At 39.7% G+C, this 24,002-nt stretch overlaps 1 protein-coding gene across 4 annotated transcripts in view; it reads left to right on the top strand.

The window, feature by feature from the left end:
• The first annotated feature begins 238 nt into the window (after positions 1 to 238).
• Positions 239 to 24,002, top strand: part of PAK5 (p21 (RAC1) activated kinase 5) — a 293,777-nt gene continuing 270,013 nt past the window's right edge. For 3 of the 4 annotated variants that reach the window (XM_032142713.2, XM_032142714.2, XM_058432997.1), the window contains exon 1: positions 253 to 553. The gene's annotated coding sequence lies outside the window, so the exon portion shown is untranslated. Of the gene's footprint in view, positions 554 to 24,002 lie in introns of all 4 variants that reach the window. The other variant, XM_032142712.2, reaches the window with a different exon arrangement.

The raw sequence follows: 24,002 nt of genomic DNA on the forward strand, positions 1-24,002 counted from the left end.
CTCCTCCCCTCCTCCTCCCCACCTCTGCTAGCCTCTTAAGCAAAGCTCAATCCTGCAATGGTCCTGAACAAAATTTCTGCAAATCCCGAGTGTTGGGGGAGAGGGCGTGCAGGAGCTGCCCCCGCCCCCGGGGACTACTGGGAGTAAGCGTGATTGGATTGGTCGCCTGCTCCAGCTCCCGGCTCCCGCACCCGGAGTGTAGACACGCCCCCCGACCCTCCCCCTCACCTCCACCCCCGGCCGCTGCTACAGCCTGCGTCCCGCCGGCTGCCACGAAAACCCGGAGCAGCTGCGTACGCTCATGGACACTCCTCCGAGGGGCGAAGCCGGGCAGCTGGGCATGCTCAGTAGCTGGAGGAGGTTTGGGTGGAGAGTAGAAAGCTGTGGCTCTGCCTCCCACCCCCTCCCGCTGGCCCCCGCCCCCCTTGCCCCTACCCAGCCTGTAGTAGTTCCCCAGCGTGCGCCCGGGGAGACCGAGAACATGGCGGTGGGAGCGCTGTAGCAGCTGAGAAGGGGCTGAGGCACCGCCGCTTCGCTGACAGCCGGCCAGCAGGTAGGCAGGCGCGCCTGTCGGGGCTGCCTGGGTGGGTGTCCGCGAGAGGAGAGGCGCCTGCGGGGATGCGCGCCGCTGGTACCCGGAGCATCTCTCTTTGCCGGGAGAGGATGCGAAGAGGACCACTGTGACAGCGTGATCCTGCATCTCCTAGGAGATGCAAAGGCTAGGGACCTGCTGCCTGGAGGGTAGGGATAGGGGACCGCCCACCCTCAACCCATACGCTACTATCCAGCCCGGGCTCTCTACCAACCAAATAAAGGATGGTTCCATTTTGCTGGGCGGGAGGGCGTGGAGGAGAACCCCGGATTCCAGCCCTGAGAGCGTGCTGGTACCCCGAACCGCTCTCAAGCCCAGCACCAGTTCTTTGTGTGTATACAGCAGCGCACGCCCTGGGGGTGCCACGGCGCTGCTTTTCCCGAGAAGTGTTGGACATATTGCCAGAGCAGGATTCCCGTATGGTTTTTGTCTTTTGGCAGGTGTGGACTGGAGGATGCAATAGCTGAGGCTTTATGAGGCTGTGTTTTCCTTTGTTATTTGTGTGTGTGTGTGTGCGTGTGTGCGCGCGTGTGTGTGTGTGTGTGTGTGCGCGCGCGCCTGGTGGGTTGTAATGGAGAGAGAGAGAGAACTTCTGCTTGTGGGCACCCTTGTGGGCAGGGCGTGGAAGAGGATTTCGGTTCCAAACTCTTGTCAAAATTGTGTGCCATGTCAGCCTCCTAGAGGGTAAACTTGAGAAGTCCAGGGATCATCACTGCCCAGTTTGGAGGATAAGCGCGATTGCCCTTCTTGAAACCGTGTGTGTGTATATGGAGCTTTCAAGTCGGGCTGAGTTAATTTGTCAACATTAGATATCAATTAAGGGAACCTGAAATGCTGAGGCTATTTATGGTGGTTTTTTATGGCCAGAATAATAAACAAAAAGAAAAGTTGGCACAAAGCCAGAGGAAAGTGTCATTGTTAATAGTTGATGACAGCTTGAAAGACTGAACACACTTTTAGGGAAATCAGGAAACCTGGCATTCTACGGAGTTCTACCAAGACATACTCACAGGGTCTTAGGTAACTCACAAAAATCTTTTAGTGCGACCGCTTCTCTTCTGGGGCTTGGAGGCTGTAGACACTCTTTCTATTACCTGATACAGATGGACAAGATGCTTTTTAGAAGTCCCTCCTACACTAGAATTCTATGAAATGGACACCCTATAATAACAGCTGTGCCACCTCAGATTTGTGTATCTGTTATATTCAACAGCACAACAACTCAATGTTGGGGAGAAAGATAACCAGGTTAGTTAGGGAGAAAGGTAAATTTAAAGCATGGGTTTATTTTTTTGCTTTATAATTTAAAGGATGGGCATCTTAGAATATGAAGTTTGGAGACAGTTTCCTCTGCACTCACACTATTTATTTTTATAGTCTTGTTAGGTGGCGAGAATGAGTCAGTATCATCAAAATGAAGTGGGGGAATACATAAGGAAAATGCATTTAAGTAAATTAAAGCCATAAATGTCCAATCTGATAATACCTTGACTTAGAGTACATATGTGCAAGGCAGATGCACTGCTAAATGGAAGCAATATAAGCCAATGGCAAGTTCCTTGGTAACGTTGGCCTTAGACTAAAAATCTTGTGTTCTTCTGTGAATGGGTAGAGATTGTACTAGGTCTCTGCAGCTTATTTTATTAATAAATGTGAGTTTTAATTGCTGTTAATTGGATATCAGTTGAAGATTGATATCTAAGCATTGAATTAATTGATATCTAAGCATTGAAAATATAGTCTGGCAGTGCCTCTCCACTCTGTCAGGACCTGCTGAAATGCTGTAGGTATGGGAGGCAGGTGTTTGAACTCTGACTCTTCTATCTTTAGCTTTGTGATTCTGGGAAAATAATTTAACTTTCCTAAGCCTCAGTTTCCTCACTTATAAAACAGTCCTCGGAATAGTAAGACCTATCTAGATAAGTAGATGTGTGGATTACTCATAATTTAAACCACCAGGAAAATGGTGGTGACCGTTGTGAGTAAGAGGGAAATGGATATTTACTGAATCTATGCTATGTGCCCTATATAATGATTCAGTCTCAAACATGTTAATTCCCTCAAATTTCCCAACTATATTAGTTTCCTAGGGCTGTTGTAACAAGTTACCAAAAACTGGGTGGCTTAAAACCACAGAAATTTATTCTCTCATGGTTCTGGAGGCTAGAGGTCCAAAATCAAGGTGTTGTCAAGACCATGCACCCTCCAAAACCTCTAAGGGAGGATCCTTGCTTGCCTTTTCCAGCTTCTGGTAGGCCAGGCATTCCCTGGCTTGTGGCAGCGTAACTCCAATCTCTGCCTCTGTATTCACATGGCATCTTCTCTCTATCTCTGTCCCTGTGTCCAAACTTCGCTTTTCTTATATGGATGTAATTCATATTGGATTTAGGACCTGTTCCTTATTCAACATGACCTCATATTAACCAGGTTACATTTGCAAATGCCTGATTTCTAAATGTCATATTCACAGGTTCTAGATGGGCATGAATTCTTGGGAGACACTCTTCAGCCCAGTACATCAACATCCCTATGAACTGTGTTGAATGACAACATTAACATTATGTTAGCATAACAGCAGAAGTAGCATGGTTTCAGAAAATACTTTAAAGATTATTTAAGGGAACTAACCTATTTGAGGCTTTATATACACAACCATGGTAGGGAAGAGCAGGGTTCAAAGGTACCTCATTTATGCATGTCACTTACCTGGGATCCAAGACAATTCAGGACCTGGGTCTTCTAGAGTATCTCAAACATACTCTGTCCCCAGCTGATTTGTTGATGTTGCCTTCCATCCTTTTTGCTACCCTTCCAAGCAAATGCAAAACAAACAAAATGCATTAAATAACAAAAACAACAATAGCAACAAAAATAAGCTAACAACTTTCTAGTCCTTCTTAACCTGGTGAATGGCACCACTATCCATGGAGTTGCTTTAACCAGAAACCCAAGAATCACATTTGACACCTCCTTTCCCTTGATCCACCACGTTTAAAACCATCATGCAGTCTTATAAATGCTATTTTCTATATAGATCTCTAAATACATCTTGATAAATTCTTTCTATCCCCACCACCACCACTATCAAACTGCAAGCTATCATCTCTTACCTGGACCATTAGTATAACTTCCTAACAAGACCGTTGGTTCCTTGCCTGGCTCTTCTAATCCTTCATCCGGAGCAGATAGGATAATGTCAGTTCCCTACATAAAATACCACCCACACACCTGGGACAGATTCCAGAGACTCCTAGAGTCTTTGATACTTGGCCAGCCTCATCTTGTGCATCTCTTCCTCTTGATGCTGTCACACTGACCCTCTGTCTGTTTCTGGAACATCCCCAACCATCTTCCCTCTATATTTTACCAGTCTGGGTCATACTCATCCCTTGGGCTTCCTTGACCTCTCTTCCCCACCAACCCAACTCTCACATCATCCTTTTACTTTTATTCCACAGCACTTATTACAGTTTGCAAATGCCTGTTTATTTGTTTGGCTATGTCTGTAAGCTCTATAATGGCCATTTATTGTATGTCTTATATGCAGGAGGTGCTTAATAAACGTTTGGCGAATGAGTGAAGGAATGAATACTCTGCCTCGTAGCATTTTCCTGTGCCAACTTCAAGATCTGATTTTTAGAAGGTTTTTTTTTCTAGTATAGAAAGAGCAATTTAGAACCTTATTCTGACTTCAAAAGGAGAGTATTCTTGGCTTTAACAAATGCATCTTTTAAGAACTGATTTAGGCTAGAAGTTAAGAATTGAGTCAAAATATTTTTTTGGCAACTGAGGTTTTTGTAAAAATACATCAGTCAGTCAACAAATATTCTGCAAATATTTATTGCATGTGTATATTTGCCATGCTAGGCCCTTGGAAGACAATGGTGAACTAGACTTTCAGTCTTCTGGAAATGAATAGTAAACAATAAATAATAATTATTATGTATAATACTAAATAAATAATACATTTAATTATTTGTTGAGCTTCTGTTATATGCCAGTGTCTCTTCAATTCCTGTCCATAATCATCACTATAACCCACTAATCTTTCCCAGTAACACAGAACCCCACACTTACTAGGAGCACAACAAATATTTTGTGAATTAATAATTTGTTGGTACTATTATTCTGATCTTTTGAAATAGGAAATGTATGCTCATCTGGGGAAAAAGGTATCTGCTCATATATAGAAGAGCATGCAATTGCTTTCTCACTATATCTAGGTGGGCACTGTTTTATTTTAAAAATCACCCTGGCCATTGTCTCTGGAGTTAAATTAGGAGACAAATTGCTCTTTATATGGCAACAAGTTCCTGGTGTATTTCTGTCAAAATTCTGAATTGTTTTATTTTGTTTAATTGTCTAAATTTGTCCTGTTTAATCCAAGTGAGAAGTGACTTAATGTCTCTCATTCAGAGCTCTTTTTGTAGTTTTGAATAGTAAGACTGAGTGCCCAAGGGAAATGAATGTAGTTCAACAGAGGAACACATGTTATGTTTTAGATTTCTAAAGTGGCTTCAATTTCAGATCTTTATATTAGTCTCATAAAAGGGTGATTTTAAAAAATAAATAGTAAAAAAGCATTTAATGCCTATGCTTAAGTAAAGTTTTTAATATACATAACCAAAAATTAGACAGTGTGCCTTGATTTTGTTTAAAAGTGATGGATACACAATGGGATCAATTAAAACCTAAAGGAACTAGTACAAAATTTCAGTAAGGTTGTTGGTTATAAAATGCATGTTCAAAAATCGATGGCCGCCCAAAATGCCAGTGTTTTACTAACTAAAAAGTAGAATGGAAAATGATTCTATTCATGAATTCACAAATATATAAATTAAGTAGGAAAAATAGGAAACGTACATAAAATACTTGGGAATAATAAGAAATATATAAAAGCCTTTGTAGAAAGCTATACAATTTTACTCAAACCAATAAACTGAGAAGCAAAGAAAGAAAGACACACTTTATGCTTTGGTAGAAAGATGAATATTATGAAACGGTTATTTTTCCCAGATCAATTATATAGTTTTATTACTTTGGGATTTCGGAGAACCTTACAAAATGATTCTAACATCTATCTGGAAGAATCACTATATAAAAATAAAAGAAAACTTTTCAAAGAATAGTAGTGGTGGTGGGGGAGGTGAGTGGTGGTGGTAAGATGGGTGGTGGTGGTACATACAGGTGGTGTGGGGAGTGGAGTTCTGGGGGTGGTGGAGGTCAGGGGAAATTTGATGGTGGAGACGAATACATGAAGGTGGTGGGATGAGGTGGTATGGGTGGGGGTGGTGGGTGGTAGATGTGGGTGGTTAGGGGGTGAAGGTAGGTAGATGGGAGTGGTAGTGGTAATGGGTGCCATTGTTGAAACAAAAGTAAATTTGATCATTGACTACAATCATTATAGCAATGTAGTACTGGTGTAGGAATTGATTAATAGCTCAGTGGAATAGAAGAGCCTGGAAACAGATTTAGGTCATTCTTAGAACCAGAAATACGACGGAGAAGGCATCATGAAACAGTGAGGAGTATTTGACAAAAACGTCATGGAAATTGGTTAAGTGTATAGAAAGCATTCAACTAAGAACCTCTGTTTACATGACCCTCCAAATGAAATTCCACATAAATTTATAAGTTTATATGCAAGGTGGAAAACAAAGCTAGAATAAAATATTTAACTAATTTTAGGGGAAGTACTTTTTAAATATAAAATCAATGGGAAGAATCACAGAGCAAAATAAAGATTTGAATATATTTTAAACTTTCATATGCAGCAATGCATGCATTTTAAACAGAACAGAATCATGGAAAACAATATTGACACCAAACATGACATGACAGTTCATGATAGCCCTGAGGAACTCTTGCAAAGCAGTGAGTAAACAATAGCACCCCAATAGAATTGTCCAAATATCTGAATGCATAATTCAAAAGGAAGAAATAAAAGACCAATGCACACGTTTAATAAATGTTATTACTATTAATCACAGAAATGCAAATTAAAATAACAATGAGGTGCTGTGTTTTATGTATTAAATAAGTAAAAAATACAAAAAATAAACTGGCAAGGATGCAGTGAGAAGGACAACAATCTCTTTCATTACTTGTGGTGGGAGGGTTACATAATATAACCTTCCTACAGAAAAGTTTAAAAATACTTATCAAAATGTCTGCCAGGCACGGTGGCTCATGCCTATAATACCAGCACTTTGGGAGGCCAAGGCAGGTGAATCACTTGAGGCCAGGAATTTGAGACCACCCTGGCCAACATAGGAAAACCCCATCTCTACTGAAATACAAAAAATAGCTGGGTGTGGTGGCACACTCCTGTGATCTCAACTTCTTGGGAGGCTGAGGCAAGAGAATCGATAGAACCTGAGAGATGGAGGTTGCAGTAAGCCGAGATCATGTTACTGCGCTCCAGGCTTGGTGACAGAGTGAGACTTTGTCACCATAAAAAAAAAAAAATTGTCAAAAGCTTTTAAAAGTTTAAATTATTTGACATACCATTCCACTTGGTTTTTATTTTGTGTTTGCTTTTGTCTTTGATAAGGAAGTAGATGCAGGTAAAATTGTGTATTATAATATATTTCATAGTAATAAAAATTAAAAAGAACCTATATAACTAGAACTTGGGAGCTTGGTAAAGATATTTAAGGTCCCAAGATAACAGACTATTATATAGGTATTAAAGTTAATTATTTTGAAGATTATATAATGACATGAAACAAACTTCATCACAATTTTAAGTGGAAAAAAAATGCACTACTACATATATTTCATTGTTAATATGTGTTTTGTGAAATGAAAACATCATACAGGTATATTTAAAAAAACAGAACAAAATTAAAAAGTTAGACAATCTCTGGGTGGTGGAAATATGGATGGCTTTTATTTTGTTACACTTTTCCAAATTTTAAAAAATGTAGTAGGCTAGGCACGATGGCTCACACCCTGTAATCTCACCACTTTGGGAGCTCGAGGTGGGTGGATCACTTGAGCTCAGGAGTTTGACACCAGGCTGAGCAACATGGCAAAACCCCATCACTACAAAAAATACAAAAGTTAGCCAAGCATAGTGGCGCACGCCTCTGATTTCAGCTACTCAGGTGGCTGAGGTGGAAGGAATGTCTGAGCCCATGAGGTGGAGGCTGCAGTGAGCCAAGATCGTGCCACTGCACTGCAGCCTAGGTGACAGAGTGAGGCCCTGCCTTGAAAAAAAAATTAGTCAATGATGTGTTGTTTTATGAATCAGAAAAAAAAACCCACTATTTTACAAATAAGCAGTGATATACATTTAGGTTGTAATTATTCATTTATGTAACAAACATTCATTGATTATCTCTTGTGTCAGGGGCTCTGCCAAGTGTATCAGCAATAACTCTTAGATTGCATGCAAATGAAAGAAACTCTGCCTAACTCCAGCAAAAGGAATTTACTAGAAGGATATTAGCTAGCTAAAAGAATTGCCAGGAATGTGGCGGGGGATGGGGAATCTCACACACACACACACACACACACACACACACACACACACACACTCACACCCCAAAACAGCTTGGAAGCAGATGAAGCTAGTCAACTCCAGGTCTAGGTATCAGGTACTTTGGAAACAGACTCCAGCCAAGAATGACTTGTTCAGAGCTTGACCACAGTCCACTGGCTGCTATGCTTGGGGTTCTTCCCCCACACCCAGCCCACTGGGCATGGGATAGGAGGGGGAGTGCCTTGATTAGTAGGCCCACTACCCCTTTCCAATGAAAGAAACACAAGAGATGTGATGGGTGCTAAAAAGCCAAAACCAAACCAAACCAAAACAAAAAAAGACAACAGAAATGCCCATTACCCTAGGACTTAGGGGAAAACAGGGTTGAATACCACTCATCCCTCTCTTCCTCTCCCATAGGAAACATTTGCTATGACATGGGAGTTTAACTTAAGGTTCATGGTCTAATGTTCACTGTGATGTGCATCATTGAAGGTGCAATGTGGGTGCCCCACACAGAAGGTACTTTTTCCTCTTGGAGCCAGCAGTGACATGTCAGGAAGAGTGTGGCTTTTCAGCTTGATCCTTATATACCAGCAGGAATTTTGAAAGGAAGGTCCCATTTTCTCAGGTAAGAGAAAATCCTAGAAAGGTATAATCGGAAAGAAACAATGAAGCAGAAGCAAGAGGTATAATTTAGAAATAGATCAGGCACCAACACAGGTCTAGCCTTCTTTTCTGGATGATCTTATATTCAGCAAGCCCAATAGTCATGTTTGAGTTTAGTTCACCATGAATACCAGCCTCTTGGTTCAATTAACTTTGGTTGATAAAGTTATTATTAACTAAATATTAAAAGATCATACTTAGATCAGTGCATATTCTTACTGCAGTTCTCATGATAAATAGGAAATGTCTGTGGCTGTCCAGGTAACTTAACAATGATGTTGTTGCTTTTATAACTCTTCATAAACTTTTCTGTGAAGAAAGATGACTTGTAAGTGGAAGAGAAAAAAGAGGTAATTGTTCTTCACTTGCGCTAAAAACAGGACAGAGAAAATAATCTTAAATTAGCAAGAGAGGTCCCTGTCCCGGTCACTTCATATTAGAGGGCTCTGCTACTCTGCCCTCCAACTTCTCAGCACCTGGACAGCCCTGCTCCTCTGCAACAAAGACCCCGCATTTCCCCTTGAGCCCTTTGCCTCCTTCTGAGCCTTGCTCTGCATAGCTGGGACCTTGGAATTCACTGCTCATGGGGCTCCTGGGCCCAATGGGGGCTGAAAAAAGACTGTTGGTGGGAGGTGTAAATGGAGCTTGGACTGGTGGACTTTGTAGTCTCCACACAGGTGTTGGAGGCCACGGTAGAAAGAGAAAGGGATGGGGAGGGGAGCAGAGACTGGGTCTCCTTGCTTTGCTATGTTCCGGAATTTAAGTATTCTAAATTTAAATCTGGCTTCTAGGTTGTTATGAAGGCATATTTGTTAAGCCAGGAAGATATAACACATTTAAATTAACATTTTTTAGCCTGATTTATAGTATTCAAATATTGAGATCTGTAACATATGGGACTCCTTTTGTACTCTTGTCTCTCAAATGTTAGGATCAGGCCTGCTCAGGTAACTGTTTTAGAAAGGTAACACTCAATTGTTGAGACACACATGCATAATTAGCTAATCCTGCAACGGCAATGTAGATTATAAGAAAAATAGATTATACTTTTTTGACTATAGCTAACATATTGAACAAGATGTGATAAGCCCACATCCAAGCATTTTACCTATGTATATTAGTCTTCATAAGAGCACCATAAAATAGGTCACTCAAGGCAAAATATTATGCAGCTAGATAGAGTCAAGAAGTTCCGGATCATCTAAATCCAAAGGCCATAAACACTGTCATATACAACAATTCAATGGATAAGAAAAGTTTTGTTTGAGGTCCTTGAACCTCCAATAATTTAAAAGTCACTGGATTAATCAACCCACTTTGACTCTCCAATACTCTCAAATACTCAGATTCAGCATTTCTGTTCATGCAGATTTCCTCATGAAAAGGGAGAGTAAATGCATGGACTGCCTTGCTGTGTTTGGTATTATGATTAACTGAATGTTCCAAACCAAAAATCAATATTTGGTTGCTTGTATAAGAAGCAAATTTAACTTACATTTTTAAACAGATGTCCAGTTGTAGGATTTCCTTTGCTAATTTTCAGTGGAATTGCTATTGTGTCATTGATGATAAAGGAAAATTGGCCGTAAGGAGTACCTTTGTTTCTCTAAAGCACTGGTTCATACCCCTACTACTCTTCTATTACCCTATTTTCCAACTGAACCAAGAAGACTTTCTGCAATCAATATTGGTTCCATCACTCTTTTGATAACAACTTACGTAACGGGGTAAGGAAAGGAAGAAGGGAGAGAAGGGGAAAGAGAAAAACAGAGAGAGAGAAACTCCCACCTTTGGTTCCAAATATAAGATCTCTGATAGACACAACGGTTATTAGCTTCATTTCCAGTTAAAATTCAAGGTTGGCATACGATTTAAGAAATTCTTTAGCTATTTTCTACAGGAACTTCATGTGTTTGCTTCTAATGGTCACTGGAATCATGCAAATGGTGTTTGTATAATACTGATTTTTTAGCTAATTGTTTTTAGCTGTCAGCTGTGTTGCCCCCTTATTTTATAGCTACATTACAGTTTACTGACCCAGGAAGTGAACTTCCTGGAAGAATAGAAAATTTACACTTTATTTGTTTAAAGGAAAGATTCTTCCTCTAAAGTAGGAGCAGTTGATATGTGGGTATGATTTAACTTCTAAAAATAAAAACACTGATGGAGGAGGGGGATTTAAAAAAATTTTACAGAAACAACTTAGAGTTTTTCTCATCCTGGTGGTTTTTAGGACAATGTTCTCTCTTCTCTAGGTATTAGAGATAGAGAAACAAACAAAAAAAAATTTGCCAATAACATTTGAATAATAGTTATTCACGCCTTGAGTTAAGTAGTGGTTTAACCCTTTTTGAGGGTTTTTAAGATAACAGCTACCTACCTGCAAGTTGTGTGCTATGTCTTTAGGACTCCAAGTAGAGTCTACTCTTCTCCTACCCTCACAGCCAAGCAGTATCTAAATTGCAACTTGGCTGGGCGCGGTGGCTCATGCCTGTAATCCCAGCACTCTGGGAGGCCAAGGTGGGTGGATTACCTGAGGTCAGGAGTTCAAGATCAGCCTGGCCAACATGGTGAAACCCTGTCTCTGCTAAAAATACAAAAAAAATTAGCTGGGCATGGTGGCACACACCTGTGATCCTAGCTACTTGGGAAGCTGAGGCAAGAGAATCACTTGAACCCTGGAGGCGGTTGTTGCAGTGAGCTGAGATCGTGCCACTGCACTCTAGCCTGGGCGACAAAGCAAGACTCTGTCTCTAAATAAATAAGTAAATAAATAAATTGCAACCTAAAAAACATTTTTTGCATGTGCCCTTCCCTGTCTCCACTGCCACTCCCCTTTCCATCTCTCAGTTAGATCTTCTGTCAGCCTCCTATCTGTTCTCTTTCATTCCTACCCCCAAAATGATCTTCTGTTATCTGAGTATCACCCCTTCATTGAAAACTTTCTATCCAGCTACCACCTTCCCCCACCCCACCCCTCCCCCAAAATCCTCCCACATGGTTCTGAATTGTTCCTCTCAAACAGTCATCACAGTGTTTTGTAGATTTTTTATTTAACTTCCTTCTTGCACTAAACTGGGAACTCTTCTAAAGCAGGCATCTTGTTTCTTCACCTTTGTATCCCTAGCACCTGGCTTTACGCCTACACATGTCAGGCCCTTAATAAATGTCTATGGATGGATGGATATTACCCAGGCTAAAAAATTTGAATACAAATGTAAAAAGGTGGTGCCATGATTTAAAAGGCCACTCAAGGCAAAATATCACGCAGTTAGATAGAGTCAAGAAGCTGAGTCAAACCCTGTATCATCTGAATCCAAGGCAATCAGTGCTGTGGTATACAGCAACTCAGCGGATAAGAAAAGTTCTGTTTGGAGTCCTAAACAAAAGTTGGCTAATCTAAAATTAACTAATCTAAAAGTTATCTCATCCATTTTCTTTAAAAACACACAAACTAGTTTCACACTAATACTGGTTTTCTATTTTCTGTGAATAAAAAAGAGGTAGAGAGAAAGATTAAACCCTCTACCTGTTTCTGGTTGGAGAAAGACAAAAATTCCAATATTGGATATGGGTATAAGGTAGAGATTCTAAACACATGGAAAAGAGAGAAAGTGATGAAGCAAACTATAAGCTGAGAGCCGGCCTCCCCACAATAGAGTAAATAAGCTGAGCTTCTTGAAAAACATTGAGAATAATTATTTGATTGCTGGATGCAGCTTAACACCTACTGCTCTATTGTCCCAGACCTGGTATGAATATGCCTAATTGGTGGTGTGATTCCTGCTCAAATATCACTTGATTTGTATAGTGAAAGCTGGGGTTTTATATGGTTCTGCCCAAGTCTTCGGCACCAATGTTTCCATGGCAACAGATGCACTATAAAATGAGGAAGAAATCAGAAAGTTTGGGAGAGAAATAAATCAAAGCGAGTGACCCCAGCAAGAGGTTCCCCAAGGTGAGTCCCAAGGGCTTTTCAGGCTTCTGGTCAGATATATTTGTGGCAGAATTCTTGGAGATAGAAGATTCTAGGATGATAAATGCCAGGGATTTTTTAAAGCAATGTATGGATACTATCTATGACAGCAGTTACCTTGTGTGCTTCAGCTCGGATTTCTAAGGCAAGTTCCTGTGTTGGGATATTAGGAGTCTACACTGGTCGAAAGAATCACTTACCAGTTAGAGCCTACTAACCCCTAGGTAACAGGATATGAAAATGAGATTTTTACTATCTTTGAAATCAAATTGAGCTATCCTTCTAAAGCTGGAAGGTGTAGAACACTGTGAATTCTATTAGGTACTAAATATTTGACTATGTCAATTTAGAGCAGTGTCTAATTTTGTGGTATAGATGTGTTCTGTTTAACACAGACAGTGTGAAATTTCCCAGAAAAAAAAATCTAGATTTCTGTCTTCCCTTATTCAAAAGATCACACACACAAATACACATACACATAGTTGCAACATTTGTCAACACTGACCATGTTTCTTCATGGCAATCGTTTGCCGTAGCTGAGTAGCAGCTGCCTCTAACATGGATCAGTCATGGAGTCTTCACTTTGTCACAGTCCCCATCACTCCCTACTGCCTATAATCAGGCCATTTTAATTGTTTATGTTACCCTCTTGGTCATTAAAGTCTTGAATTTATAACCTTTGAATTTGAGTGAATGTAATTCAGAGTATAACCTTTGAATTGCTCTATATTTTTTGATCATTTTATTCTCATATATTGTGTCTTCTTAATCTTGCTTCCCAAAAATATGGACCAACTTATTTAATAATTTAAAGATAAGGCAAATGACATTTTAGAAAGATGCATTTTAAACATTTTATCCTAGAAAAAAAATTTAGAAGTAAGACTTTATGCTGGTATGAAGTTTATTTAAAAGCATAGAGTTTAGAGATATTTGGTGAAAACATTTGCATAGTTAAATAGGCTTCTGCAACTACTTTTTCAATATTTCTTTCAACACTGGACAATTTTTTAAAAATTTCTGTTGTGTTTTTTTTTGAACTAAACTGAAATGGAAAAGAAATCATATGGTCTTCAGCTTGCTGGAGGTAGGGATTATCAAAATGCAAAAGGATGGTATCATATTTCATATGATATCATCTGGAAAATATAAAACATTCACAATGCAACTGTGCCCACAGTAGTGAAGTAGAACCTTATAAATGATATGCATTCTATAGAATGGCTGGAAAAATCTCAAAATCAATATTGGAATCACCCAGGGCGACTAAGAATAATAATATCACTGTGCCTTACTAAAAAATAATGAAAAACAAGTGAGATAGAAAATTCCAGAGTTGTCCCTAGAGTTTTTATTTGCTTGGGATAGAAGGATGATAGCAGTAGCTTCCCATTTCTTTTCAGATCTCAATTTTATTTTAAACACAGAGCACAGTCCACCCACTGAAAAGAATTTTCTTTTCTACAAAGACCAGGCTGTGCAGTGACTGTGAATATCACTGTAAAACAGAAGAACATTTGGCTCTAAGTTACTCACTTAACTAGTAGGATTAAAACAAGATAACTGGATCTGTCTATTAGGGTGATGTCTGTTTATGTCTGCTTTCTCCTGTGTAGATTAGATTAAAAAATAGGAAACAGATATTACAATGAACATTCCCAACGAGTCACTCACCCATTCAGCAGCTGCACCTTGAGTACTATTCTGCTTATTTCAGGTGGCATGTACCATGAGGAGGCATATCAATGGACATAGAAGATAAAAATGTTCTTCTGTGAACATAGAAGATAAAAAAAGAAGGAGAGACAGACAGGAAACAGCATAATAAATAAATGTATAGAATGCCAGAAGGTCATCAGTGCTTTGATAAAATAGAGTGGGATAAGGGAAATCAAAAGGGCTGTGATGGGTGGCAGTAAAGGGCGTGATTTTAAATAGGATGGTCAGAATAGGTGTAATTGAGAAAGTGACATTTGAAGGAGGAGAGGAAATTACCATGTAGATACACATAGGACAGCATCCCAGGTAGGGACGGGGACCGTTTTTGCAGTGTACTCCAAATTGTCTGTGATTTGTCTCCTGCAAAGACCCTCACGTTTTTTCATTTGGAAGTAGAGTTTTAGTGCTGGTTCAAACCCTAACCTCATTCTAATGCTGCTAAGGACACCATTACTCCAGTCCTGCCAATTCTTCTCTAGATAAACCATAACTGCCTTTTGGAAATTTTTTTTGAGACAGGGCCTCACTTTGTTGCCCAGGCTGGTCTTGAACTCCTGGCTTTAAACAATCCTCCTGCCTTGGCCTCCCAAAGTGCTGGAATTATAGCCACCACACGGCCTTCCTTTTGGAGTTTTAATATTCTTTTTCCATTTTGGTTTAATTCAAATGAAACACAACAGGGATTTTTTTTGAAACTGTCTAATGTTTAAAAAGTATGGAATTATGACACATACTAGGTATTTGTTCAGTTTTTTGTTTGGTTATAGAAAGAAAAGATATGCCTCAGAGTTAGAACAATGATTGAGCAGTAACCAAGTTCTTCGAACATGTATTATATGCCAGATATTGTGTTATATGTTTTGTAAACACTATCTCATTTAATTCTTGCAGTAGGCTTATAAGTTAGGTGTTATCATTATTCCCATTTTATGGCTAGTAAATAGCAGATTGTGCTGCCTTGCTCTATTGATTAAGATTAATCTTCTACAAGCATAAAAAATGGTAAAAAGTATTTTCTCAAGTTCTAAGCGTAATTCCTTTAACTTCCTCTGTTTTAGTTAGGATTCCCCCCCAGAAACAGACCTTGAGGCAAGGATTCAAGAGCAAGTAGTTTACTTGGAATGTTCATGGAATACCATTAAGAGAGAGGGAAAGTAACACATGGAAGGAAAATTTATTAGTCTGTTCTCACACTGCTAATAAAGATATACCCAAGACTGGGTAATTTATAAAGGAAAGAGGTTTAATGGACTCACAGTTCCACATGGCTGGGGAGGCCACACAATCATGGTGGAAGACGAAGGAAGAGCAAACGATCGTCTTACATGGTGGAAGGCAAGATTAGTTGTGCAGGGGAACTCATTTATAAAACCATCGGATCTGTGAGACTTATTCACTACCATGAGAACAGTATGGGGGAAACCACCCCCATGATTCAGTTACCTCCACCTGGCCCCACCCTTGACACGTGAGGATTATTATAATTCAAGGTGAGATTTGGGTGGGGACACAGCCAAACCATAGCAGAAACTGTCAGTCCATTCCTGCCGCTATAACAAAATACATTAAACTGGGTACTTTTTAAATAATAGAAATTTATTTCTCATAGTTCTAGAGGCTTGGAAGTCCAAGATCAAGGCACCAGCAGATTCAGTGTCTGGAAAGGGCTTCTCCTCTACTTCAAAATGGCATCTTGTTGCTATGTCCTCCAGAGGGAAAAAGATGAATGCTGTGTCCTCACATGGCAGAAGGGTAAAAAAGGGATAAACTTGCTTCCTCAAGCTTTTTTTATAAGGACACTAATCTCATCCATGACAGTGGAGCTCTGATGGCCTGATCACCTCCTAAAGACTCTTAGTATTATTACCTTCAGGTTTAAGTTCCAACATGTGAATTTCAGAGGGACATGTACATCTAAATCATAGCAGAAAGGCTGCCAAAATTGGAGTATTAAAATAGAGGAACTGGGAAATGGTATAAAACTCATGCCTCCAAATCAGTCCACCCAAAGGGGAGGGAACTGAGATATTTATACACCAACTCCCATCAGTCATTAGTTGAAGGCTGTTCCCAGAGAATGTTAGTTTCTCTGTACTTCCAAACTCCCATGATATGGAAAAGCCCTTAGGAACATAGATACTGACTGTTGGAAGTCAGTAGGCATATGGGTGGATACTAATAGGGCTTGCTACATCTGTACCTGTTGCCTCCCTTGTCATGTGCCTGCCAAACTTCAGAGATCCTTTAGAAGTTGTTGTAAGAAAAGAAAATTTATCTTCTGCTAGTCAATTGTGAGCTACTCATTGGGCAATTTATTAGTGTAGACAAGAACATTCCATGTACAGTGGGTAAAAGAGCATTGAGCCAGAGTGTTAAGTTGCCCTCAAAGTCATTTCCAAATAAACAAGATGATATAACTATAGGTGCTCAATTGTACATAATTAAGCAGGGAGCTGTTATTATAAATGCATCTAATGTTGAAAAATGAAACAGAACTAAGGCTACAACTGACCTTGTGATGAAACAGAAAGATAAAATATTCCTGAGAGTAAATCATTTGCCTGTGTAATGTAATGTAATTGCTTTTTTTTTTTTTTTTTTTTTTGAGACAGAGTCTCACTCTGTTGCCCAGGCTGGAGTGCAGTGGCAGGATCTCGGCTCGCTGCAACCTCCGCCTCCTGGGTTCAGGCAGTCCTTCAGCCTCAGCCTCCCAAGAAGCTGTGACTACAGGGATGCACCACCACACCTGGCTAATTTTTTGTATTTTTAGTAGAGATGGGGTTTCACCATATTGCCCAAGCTGGTCTCGAACTCCTGAGCTCAGGCAATCTGCCTCTCTTGGCCTCCCAAAGTGCTGGGATTATAAGTGTAAGCCACCCCACCGGGCCTGCATTCTTGTAGGGTACTGGTGGACCAGTTGATAAGCTGTATCTTCCATGTCATTATTTGGGAACTCTATATCCCCAAAAATGTTGTTCATGCCCATGATCATTTTTAGGAATAGCTATGTTGAAACTTGGGAAATCTGGAGAATATATAATACAAAATGATTTTGAGTCTGTCTTGCAAGAAACCCCAAACCAAAAATAATTTTGCATGGAGAAAGAAGAGAATGTAACAAGTATGCTGAGAGCAGAAACCCAAGTGTTAGTCCTCTGTATGTGTGGATAAACAGTAAATGTCAGTGAATTTTAACTGAGTGATAAAGTGTATTTGATCAGGAGAAAGTGAAGAATGGATGTTGGGCAGTTAGCAGCCTGAAATAGGATTTCAAAAATAACCCAGATGGCTTTCTTGATGAGAATGTATCAGTTGAGGTCGTTTAGGATAGTAGAGAAGGTGTTTTAAAATTGTGGAGCAAGAAGGGGATCCAAAGTTGAGGTCATATCAGTGATTGCCAATAGGATACTCAGGTTAGGCAGGCTACAAATTATTGTGTTCTGAAAATAATCACAGTTAACCTTGGATTTGTGATATGGGTGGATTTTAAGAAACTCATCATCTTTTTTTTTGTTTGTTTGTTTGACAGAGTCTCGCTCTGTTGCCCAGGCTGGAGTGCAGTGGCATGATCTTGGCTCATTGCAACTTCCGCCTCATGTGTTCAAGCAATTCTCCTGCCTCAGCCTCCTGAGTAGCTGGGATTACAGGTGCCCACCACCATGCCCAGCTAAATTTTGTATTTTTAGTAGAGATGGGGTTTCACCATGTTGGCCAGGCTGGTCTCGAACTCCAGACCTCAGATGATCCGCCTGCCGCGGCCTCCCAAAATGCTGGGATTACAGGTGTGAGCCATCGCACCTGGCCATTATCATTGGTATGGACAGGAAACCTGTTTTACACACCAGAGGGAATCATGGGTGCTAGAGTTTCCCACTTGGAGTAACAGAAAAGTGTTCAAAATTTCTGGTGTTCCTAAAAGAATAAAGAGAAGAAATTTGGGGAGAGCTATCAGGGCTGGAGGAAGAGTGGTGCTTAGGGATTTTGTATCACCTTTCCGAACCTTCCTTTACCACCTTGGATTACTCTAATTGCTAAATCTGAGTGTTATAGTTCTGCTCTTCCCTGGTTCTCATTTCAGGGCTCCCCATTCAGTTCCTTTATATTCAGGGCCTCCATGTTATGCAACTTCAGAGGACAACATTCACATCTGAGGTGATTCCACTTTTGTTGTGCCTGCCTTGGTCCATACTTTGTAAAATGGGTCACCTTGCTTCTTAATTATGTGTGTTTTGTTCTTCTTTGTCCCATTGGACTGGAAGAGGCAGGAGGGAAGAGGCTAAATTTTATCTCGTTAAGTTAGAGCATCTTCCATAGCACCTTCCACATAGAGTTACTCGATAAATTTTTACTAAACAAATGAATTCAATAAGAATTCTGTGATCTACTGAGACTTATATCTCCTTTAATCCAAATAGCAGCCCCATGGGGTATGTATTGCCTTCATTTCTCCTTGGAGGAGATGAGGAGTAGATCAATGAATGGAGGCAGTGAGTAAAAACAACTCTTTTAATAAAAATAGGTTGTGGCCCAATTTAATTAGACTCTAAAGTAGGAGAGGCCTTCTGCATATAGGGGAAATCTGAGTTTTATAAAATGTAATTAAAGAAAATAAGCTTTCCTTCTCCTTATTTCTAACTCTCAAATTCATTTTCATGACAGTTGATATTATGAGGAGGAAATAATAGATTTTCTATAGATTAAACTTGTCTTTGCAGCTGGATGTTATGGGAAGCAGGGAGTATCTTCAACAGGATTCTTTTGCTTGAAAGGGACAGAAACCTAACTGAAAGTGGATCAAGAAAACTAGGAATTTGTTGACCTGTATAGCAGAAACATCCAGAAATACAGTTGGATCGGGAGCTCAAAAACATTATCCTGGTGCCATTTCTTCCCCATCTTTCAGCTCTGAGTGTTTCTGTACAGTTTTCTTCTCGGGCAAGCTCTCTTATTTTTCTGGCAACGTGGACAGCCCCCCTACAGCTCTTGGGTTTAGATCCTACTGATCTCAAAATCCAGCAAAAAATACTCTCTAGCCCAATAGTTGTAACAAAAGTCTCAGGATTGAATTTCAGTGGTTCCAATGTAACCTTTGTGGGTCATGTGCCGGTACCGGATCCTTGTCTAATTACTGTAGCCTGGGGAATGTGTGGCTTTTGTATTCCCACCTGGGTCCAAACCCACCCCTAGAGTCAGAAATCAGAGTGGAGTTACTTTCTCCCAAACCACCTTGACAGAGAATGGGGGTAGAGAGGATCTGCGAGGATTATCAGGAGGCCATTATCAGAAGCATAGCAAAGAATGTGGTCAGGCAAAAAAAAAAAAAAATGTTTTTTAAATGTTCATTAGTGTAGGTAAAAGTAAAATTGAGCAATATAATTATAGTCTCCACAAAGATTTCTGACCCAGTGAAATTTCTCTGGTCACATGTTTGTTGGCCCTAATTTACTGGACTGATTGCATTTGAAAATATCTATCTTTTCCTGGAAATGAACTATAAGTTACCAAAGACACCATACAGAGATTCTTTAGCCCTATCCTCTTGTGATCTTAGCTCTTCATCTTTGTGTCCTATTTTGCCATTGTACTGCTGCTTCTATTTTGAAACCTTGGTAAGAAATAGATTTGTGTTGGTATACTGATTTAGACTGAAATTAAAATGAAAAATCATTTGCATATTCAGAACCTTACTTAATGGGAGGAAAATCGGTGATAAAATTGCATCCTAAATATTTCTCAGGGAAATGAACTTATAGTGAGTTAGTGAGGACATATTGTCATTACAAGGTAACATGAAATGTATGCACCCAAGCCCTCAACTTATCCTGATGCTTTCTTTCTTTGGCTTTCTTATGCAGAGTATATTTTCTCTCAGTGATTTAAGTGATTTGGTATTATTTTGTCCTATATAGCTTCATGTTTTATTAGATCAATTCAACTTTTGGACAAGACAAATTGGAAAGTAACTTTGATAGTTACTATATGTTATTTGGCTGATATTATTTAGTTGAAATGATGTCCAATACCCTTGCTTGTCTATATTTGCAGTCCTTCATACGAGTCTGTGTTCTATTTTTACAGTGATACAGCTATCATTTTGTTTTGTTTTAGATGTTCATGCATTCTAGAGAAAGTGGAAAACTTAGAAGCCTAATTAATGATTGTCTTCTGGACCTGTGAGACCATGTTTCTAGTGTTTTCCATGGAATATTATCAAGTATATACTTTATGATAATTTTCATCCATTCAGAGATTAAATATTAAATTGCCTTAGGAATATTAGGGTCTGTGTGCATCTGTTCAGATATATTTGCTTTCCCTGGAATGCTTTGAATTCTTGGTTTTTGCAGATTATCAGTCTCCACCAAGATTCATCCTTGTGAGATACTATTCCCATGTTGATGGAGGGTGTTTCAGTGATACTCATTAAAGCAGAGTAAAAAATACTTTATTTAGGACCATCATGATAGGTAGAGGGACCGAGCAATGAGATTTCACAGTGAGGGACAGAGATTGAGCTTAACTCTGAACACAGCATGGATCAGTAGTAATTTATATTGCCAAGGAGCAGAGTAGGAGTGGATGGAAAATTACCAAGAGGGAACATCTGGGTAAGGAGGATGGCTAAACTGACCTAACGGGATTCTTGCTTAAGACGGTCCAGGATGATCAGACATACCTGAGGAATAGTGGAAGATGAGGAAGAATCTGATCAGATATGGAGAGTGATCAGATGTCAAGGTGGAGGGATTTTGCTAAACTGACTTAGCAGGGTATTTTGTTAAAACTGGACTTTATAAGGAAGTGAACAGATACCAAGGGTATTTATTCTGAATTTGCATTTCTTCTTTTGTGTTTCTTTTTAAAAAATCTTTCTTTGATTTTACAACAGAAGGAGTTGAGTATTTGCTTTAGATAAATAAAAGCTGGATTTTATGTGACAAAGATAGCTGATGATCTCTAGCTGCTCTGTGTTCCTATGAAGAAAGTCCCACTGCCAGAGATTGGTCATGCCTGGCCTTCACCAGGTGTGACCTCATTAATTGAGAATTGATAGCTTTGGAATTTGACATAAATCATAGAGTGTGTGCAAAGGCAGTTTATGTAATGGGTAAGAGATTGGATTATGGACTTGGCAAGCATGGATTGCAGACCCTGTCCAGACCACTAGCTGTGAAAATTGGTCAAATTTATTAGTTTCTCTAAGCACTGATTTCCTAAGCATTAAAAAAATATTATTAGGTACCTTGTTTGGGCTGCTGTGGGTTGCCATCACCCCATCCAAAATGTGACTCTGATTTACTTTCTACATATTTTTTTAACCATCTGAAATTATCTTGTTCATTTATCTGTTTATTTTTTGTTGTCTTTCTTCTTCACCAGTAAGATACCTTTCCCCCAAGATTAAGGATCTTGCCTATTTTGTTTGGCCCATTATCTCTAGGGCCTGGCACATATTGAGAGATCACTGTTGTGTGTGTTGAAGGAAGAAATGAATGAATAAATCAGCCTTAGCAGAGAAGTAGGCACTTAGTAGTGCTCAATGAATGTACATTATGACATTTGCTGGTACCTGAAGCTCTTCTATATGTAGACTTGAAAGTCTTTCATTTGGACGGGATTTTAAAAAAAATTGTACATATTTAAAATCATGGAAACTGAGAGCTTGAAATTGTAGTTTTGAGATTCCAATTCAGCCAAAAACTTACGTTGAGTGTTCTTATTTACATAATTCTTTATTTTTAATGTTTATTATTTATTCATTTAGTTAGTTTTAGAGACAGGATCTCACTATGTTGCCCAGGCTGGACTCAAACTCCTAAGCTCAAGTGATCCTCCTGCCTCAGCCTTCCTAGTAGCTGGGACTATAGGTGTGCACCACCATGCCTGGCTTGTATAATTCTTAAACTCTTACTATAAGTTTCCTCCCGTAAAAGAAATACCAGAGAAGTCAAGAGATTTGTTCAGGTCTCAGCAGTTAGTAGCAGACACAAGATTCCAGGTGTCCCATATTCTCCATACCTTGCATCATCTGCATAGTAATGGTTATAGCAGAAAAAATAGAACTGATACCAGTAGTAATAGTCATGGCTGCTGTACTAGTCAGGGTTCTCTGGAGAAAGGAGATTTATTATGAGGTATGGTATTGGCTCACATAATTATGGAAGCAGAGAAGTCCCATGATCTGCTATCTGCAAGCTGGAGACCCAGTCAAGCCAGTTGTAGGGTTCAAAAGCCTGAGAACCAGAGAGAAACTATGGATTCCAATCTGAGTCAGAATACCTGAGAACCAGGAGTGCAGAGAGCAGGAGATAAGACTGATGTCCGAGCTCAAGCAGTTAAGCAGAGAGCAGATTCAACCTTCCTCTGCTTTTTGTTCCATTCAGGCCCTCAATGGATTGGATAATGCCCACTCGTGTTGGGGAAGGCAATTCACTTTACTCAGGCTGCTGATTCAAATACAAATTTCTTCTGGAAACAGTCTGACGGACATACCCAGGAATAACATTTAACCAGATATGTGGGCATTCTGCGATCCAGTCAAGTTGACACATGATGTTAACCATCACAGCAGTTAACCTTTATTTCGCTATTAATGGGACAGATAATATACTCATAATAACCATATGAAGTTAGTACAATTGTAATTCCTGTATTTAATTGTAATTTTTAATTTTCTAAATTTCCCAGGAACATAGATTCAAGTTGCCCTGAATATATGCTCCCTATAATCACAATCACATATTTCAGATGACAAAACTGAGGCTCTAGAGAAGTTAAGCAGTTTGCCCAAGGCCACACTGCCACTTTCTGAACCCAGTCAAGTCTCTCTCCAGAGCCTGACCTCATAACCCTGAAGTACTGACCCCAGAGTTCCAATCTCCTGTAATTCAGAACTTTCATGAAATTAGACTGACTTTTAGACACCAATGACTCAGAACTAGGGAGTTCTATTGTAGTATGACTTTGGAACTCTCTGAATGGTGCATGTAATTTCTGTTTTACAGAGCAACCTTCATTATGAGAAGCTGTGTGTCTGGCCTGAAGGAAGGGAACACTAGAGAAGGGGCTGGTTGGTTTGAGTTATGTGAAAGTCTGGCAAGAACTGTCATTTGGCATGTGAAATAGAAGCATATTGGATTTTATTTTCCCCTGAGTAGGTTGGTGGGATTAAATTTAATTATCATTTTAATAAGCAGAAGAAAGGAACAATTCCAAATAGTAGAAACAAAAAGAATTGCTATGGTAGACCACCAATCATTAGAAAGACTTATTTTTGAATCATGAGGGACCACAGTGAGAAAAACAGGAAATTCAGAACACAGAGAATTATAACCGACGGGACCATTACAAAATTATACCTGAACGACAGTTTGACCTATGAAGGTAATTACTGTTCCATGTCAGAGCTGGGGAGGGTCTGTCTTAGGGGATGGAGCAATGAGGATGGCCCAAACCTGAGTGTATGGATTTGTAGAGCTGCTTCAGAAGGGAGGGATGGCCCAGTAATGTCAACTGAGGCCTAATCATGGCTTTCTTCCCAAGAAACTCCAAGGACTACA

The sequence above is a fragment of the Hylobates moloch genome, unplaced genomic scaffold, assembly GCF_009828535.3.
Source record: "Hylobates moloch isolate HMO894 unplaced genomic scaffold, HMol_V3 SCAFFOLD_21, whole genome shotgun sequence".
Lineage (NCBI taxonomy): Eukaryota > Metazoa > Chordata > Mammalia > Primates > Hylobatidae > Hylobates > Hylobates moloch.